General features: G+C 40.3%; 1 non-coding gene across 1 annotated transcript; it reads right to left on the bottom strand.

The window, feature by feature from the left end:
• Nucleotides 1-3,284: 3,284 nt before the first annotated feature.
• Nucleotides 3,285-3,391, bottom strand: LOC127099424 (small nucleolar RNA R71). Its single transcript, XR_007793927.1, has one exon. It is a non-coding gene; the product is annotated as a small nucleolar RNA R71 (small nucleolar RNA).
• Between the last annotated feature and the right edge of the window lie 1,690 nt (nt 3,392-5,081).

Genomic DNA, 5,081 nt, shown 5'->3' on the forward strand with positions numbered 1-5,081 from the left:
TCTTGAACTCGCTATACAACTCTTTCATCATTTTGTTGTTCAAGTTAGATCCATTATCAGTAATGATCTTGTCTGGCACAGAATATCGGCATATGAGTTGACAACCACCTGCCTGGTCACGTTCGCATGTGATATCGCTTCAACCCATTTGGTGAAGTAATCAATTACTACGAGAATAAACCTGTGACCGTTGGACGCTTTTGGCTCTATCATGCCAATCATGTCAATTCCCCACATAGAGAAAGGCCATGGTGATGAAATCACATTCAGAAGTGTCGTGGGAATATGAATCTTATCTGCATAAATCTGACACTTATGGAATTTCTTCACAAACTTGCAGCAGTCAGACTCCATTGTCAACCAATAGTAGCCTGCTCTCCACATCTTTTTAGCCATGGCATGTCCATTGGAAGAGTACCAAATGAACCCTTATGGACTTCAGTCATCAACAGGTCTGCTTCGTGTCTATCCACGCATCTGAGCAGAACCATGTCAAAATTTCTCTTATAAAGCACATCGCCATTGAGGTAGAAACTGCCAGATAATCTCCTCAAAGTCTTCTTATCTTTATCAAATGTCCCAGGCGGGTAAATCTGACTCTAAAGAAAACACTTGGTATCATAATACCATGACTTATCATCTTTCACTTCTTCTACTGCAAATACATGAGTTGGTCTATCCAAATGCATCACAGTAATATTGGGGACTTCATTCCAGAATTTCACCATAATCATCGAAGCAAGCGTAGCAAGAGCATCTGCCATCTGATTCTCATCTCGAGGAATATGATGGAAGTCAACCTCAGTAAAGAACGTTGAAATCCTCCTCGCATAATCTCTATATGGGATGAGGCCAGGCTGCTTTGTGTCCCATTCACCCTTAATCTAATTAACAACAAGGGCCGAATCACCATAAACATCAAAATGCCTGATCCTAAGATCAATACATTCTTCTAAACCCATAATACAGGCCTCACACTCTGCCATATTGTTGTAAAAGGAAAATGTGTGCCCTGAGGAGTAATAATCACTGCCCCAATACCATTTCCATATTGATTTACAGTGCCATCAAACACCATGCTCCATCGGGAACCAGCCTCTGGCCCTTCATCGAGCGTAGGCTCATCACAATCTTTCATTTTTAAATACAGAATCTCCTCATCAGGGAAGTGATCACACTAAAATTCACCGTATTTCTGACTCCGATTTCGCATGCATTCTTAGCTTTTATTGTTGTTTTGCTTTGTTATTTCTTTGTTTTCTTATGTTTTCAGGTTTTTATAATAATCGGAGCTTGAATCGGGAAAAGGAGCGAAAAAGGAGTGAAAACGGGCGAAAACCTAGAAATTCAGCGTTTTGCACTTACGGCACCCACCGTGGCGGGCGCCATGGGGTTAGCCATGACGTGGCCACGTCTCAAGACCACTCCTCAACCGTCAAGACCCACGATCTCCACTCCATCATCCCCTGTAGGGACCATGGCGGGCGCCATAGGCCTGTGGCGGGCGCCACAAGGCCAAAATCAGTAACCTCCACTTTTTAGTGGAGGGGCGTCCCTGTCATTTCATGCTTTCAGTTTTTACTATAAATAGGACCTTAGATTTTCGTTTTTCTTCATCCAGAATTAGAATTCTCTAGGCATATATCAGTTATAAAGCAGTTGCCATTCCACATCGGGGTGCCTCTGCAATCGAGTGATCGAGTCTGTAATCTGTCTGTGGTTCGAGTTTTTGGAGCACTCTGGAGGAAGTTAATCCTGCCGCCATTTTAATTCAAGTTCGTATTTTACTTTTATTTATTTCCTGCACTCGCACATTTACGTTGTTTATTTCCTGCACTCGCACATTTACGTTGTTTATTTCCTGCACTCGCACATTTACGTTGTTTATTTCCTGCACTCGCACATTTACGTTGTTTATTTCCTGCACTCGCACTTTACTTTGTTTATTATCCGCACTCGCTTTAAATTACTTTTATGAAAAACTATAAAAAGAATATTTACTTTATCATGTCTAACTAATTCTATAAAGGTTAGAATGTAAGGATCGTAATTAAACCAGTAATCAGTATAATTGTTCGTGGAAACACCTAAGGGCTATTTTATCTTTCAATTCAAGTAATTGTTTTTAACTATTTCAAAAACAGCCAAAAGCGCTTTGTCTAGTTTATTAGGAGATTTTAGATTAAAAAGAAAAGAGATTTTAAAACGATTTTCGGACGCGTTAGGAAGTTTAAACTCTGGTTCGTAAGAACCTCTTTTTGCTAAGAAGTCCAGGTTAAAATACTTTTCAACTTAGTTAAGATACTATATTTCTTAAAAATAGGTTTACTACTCTAACGCAGTACGCACCTTTTTATCCGTGACAATAGGAGGGGTTGATTAGAGAGTACAACTCGGTTCTGAATACGCGAAAGCGACAGTTCCTGTTAAATTAGTTCTTTTCAAAGGAGAAAACATTGCCCATAAGTAGTTCCACTAACAAGTACTGGATTATCATTGATTGCGTGAATTACATTCGAGCCTGTCTTTATTTATTATTTAAAATTATAATTTTATTTACCATTGCACCCTTATTAAAACCCTTAAAAATAGTTGCCTTAGATACACACCATAACAACAGGTTTGATAGATTGACACTTGGTCTCTGTGGATTCGATAATCTTTTATATTACTTTGACGTGATTCGTACACTTGCGAAAAACACGCATCAAGTTTTTGGCGCCGTTGCCGGGGACCAATTTCGTCAAATTTCATTACCCTGTAGTTATACCGTTTAGACTAAGGTTGTTACCCACCGGTCAATGCGAAAGACTCGCAGTGCCGGAAGTTTAGTAGACCCTCTAGCTGAACCTGAACGTTACGCTCGCGCACGTTTATTTTTCCATAGGAATAGGATAGCTATGGCCGAAGAACAAAACCGAAGACCTCTTAAGGACTTCGCCCAACCATCAAACGAGGAACCTAGTTCCAGTATAGTAAACCCCGTTATCCCAGCCAATAATTTTGAACTTAAACCATCCCTGCTGCAATTAGTGCAACAGAGACAATTCTCAGGTCTCGCTACTGATAACCCAAACCAACATTTAAAAAACTTTCTTCAGTTAGCAGACACCTTTAAAACCAATGGAGCTTCTCCTGAGGCGATACGCTTAAGATTATTTCCCTTTTCCCTCAGAGATAAAGCTCTATCATGGTTAGATTCCCTTCCACCCAATTCAATAACAACTTGGGATGACCTTAGGAAAGTTTTTCTTGCTAGATATTTTCCCCCAAGTAAGACCGCTCTTCTTCGAAACCTTATAACTAGATTTACCCAACTCCAAGGAGAGTCGTTGTTCGAAGCCTGGGAGAGATATAAAGAACTATTAAGAGCATGCCCACACCATGGCTTAGAGAATTGGCTAATCATCCAAACCTTCTATAATGGACTTCATTATAACACTAAGATGACCATCGACGCTGCCGCTGGTGGCGCACTGATGAATAAACCTTACCCTGAAGCTAGTGCCCTTATCGAGGATATGGCCCAAAACCATCAATCATGGGGAGTAGAACGAGCGACAGTGGAAAAGAAGGAAGCCCAAGGAGGAATACATGAGCTAAGCTCTATAGACATGATGCAGGCTAAAATGGACGCGTTGGCCCTTAGAGTCGAACATATGTGTACAACTCCGAATACTGTAGCCGCAGTTTCGCCGAATTGTGAGATATGTGGAACGCAAGGACACCAATCCGCCGAATGCAATCTGTTAAATGAAACCAACACTGAGCAAGTGAACTATACCCAAGGGAACCCATTTTCTAACACATATAACCCTGGATGGAGGAATCACCCAAACTTCTCCTACAAAAATAATAACCCTATTCAAAATACCGCACCTCCGAGACAACAAGGTTACCAAGCCCCTAGAACAAATCAACCTATGCAACCTGTACCGCCAAACCCGAGCTTTGAAGAAATTGTAAAAGATTTCATCGTTGCTCAAAAACAGAAAAACAAAGAGTTCATGAACCAAAGCGTCCATGTTAACGAACTAATTACCCAGTTAGGAACCAAGGTTGATCAAATCATTACTCATAATAAGATGCTTGAAACCCAGATCTCTCAGGTAGCGTTAAACCAAGCCCCACAGACTACCCCTGGAGGACAGTTCCCTGGACAACCTCAACAAAACCCGAAAGGGCAAGCTAATGCCATTACTCTACGAAGTGGAACCGCTTATAAGGAGCCTTTAAACCCTAGATTAAGTGAGCCTGAAACTTCTAAGAGGAGTGAGGAAAAGGAACCAGAGAAGCCTGAAACCCCGGAAAGTCAAGAAAAAGGAGAAGAACCTAAAAATAAAACCTATGTACCACCACCGCCATACAAACCACCAATACCATACCCTCAAAGATTAAAGAAAACCCAAATCGATAATCAATATCAAAAATTCGTTAAGGTTATAGAAAAACTTCACGTAGAAATCCCCTTTACAGAAGCCATCACCCAAATACCTTCTTATGCTAAGTTTCTCAAAGACATACTTACGAATAAACGTAGACTTGAAGATCCGAAACCCGTGGAATGTAATTCTATTTCCGAAGATAGGTTAGCAAAGAAAGATAAAGATCCCGGAAATTTTTCCATTCCTTGTATTTTAGGGAATCATGTCATCGAAAAAGCTTTTCTAGACTTAGGAGCTAGTGTGAGCTTAATGCCTTTAGCAGTTTGTGAGAGATTAAACTTAGGAGAATTACAACCTACTAAGATGTCGCTTCAATTAGCCGATAGATCCGTTAAATACCCTATAGGCATACTTGAAGACGTCCCTGTTAGGGTGGGTCAGTTGTTTATACCTACTGATTTTGTTGTCATGGACATTAAAGAAGATGACGACATACCAATCCTCCTAGGTAGACCGTTCTTATCGACTGCTGGAGCCGTAATAGATGTTAAAAAAGGAAAACTAACTTTTGAGGTAGGTGAAGAGAAGATAGAATTTATATTGTCAAAATTTCTTATGGCACCTGTGATAGGAGATTCTTGTTATGCCTTAGATATCATCGAAGAATGCATTAGGGAATTAGAACAAGAAGAAGAA

The sequence above is a fragment of the Lathyrus oleraceus genome, chromosome 6 (genome assembly GCF_024323335.1).
Source record: "Lathyrus oleraceus cultivar Zhongwan6 chromosome 6, CAAS_Psat_ZW6_1.0, whole genome shotgun sequence".
NCBI classification, from domain to species: domain Eukaryota; kingdom Viridiplantae; phylum Streptophyta; class Magnoliopsida; order Fabales; family Fabaceae; genus Lathyrus; species Lathyrus oleraceus.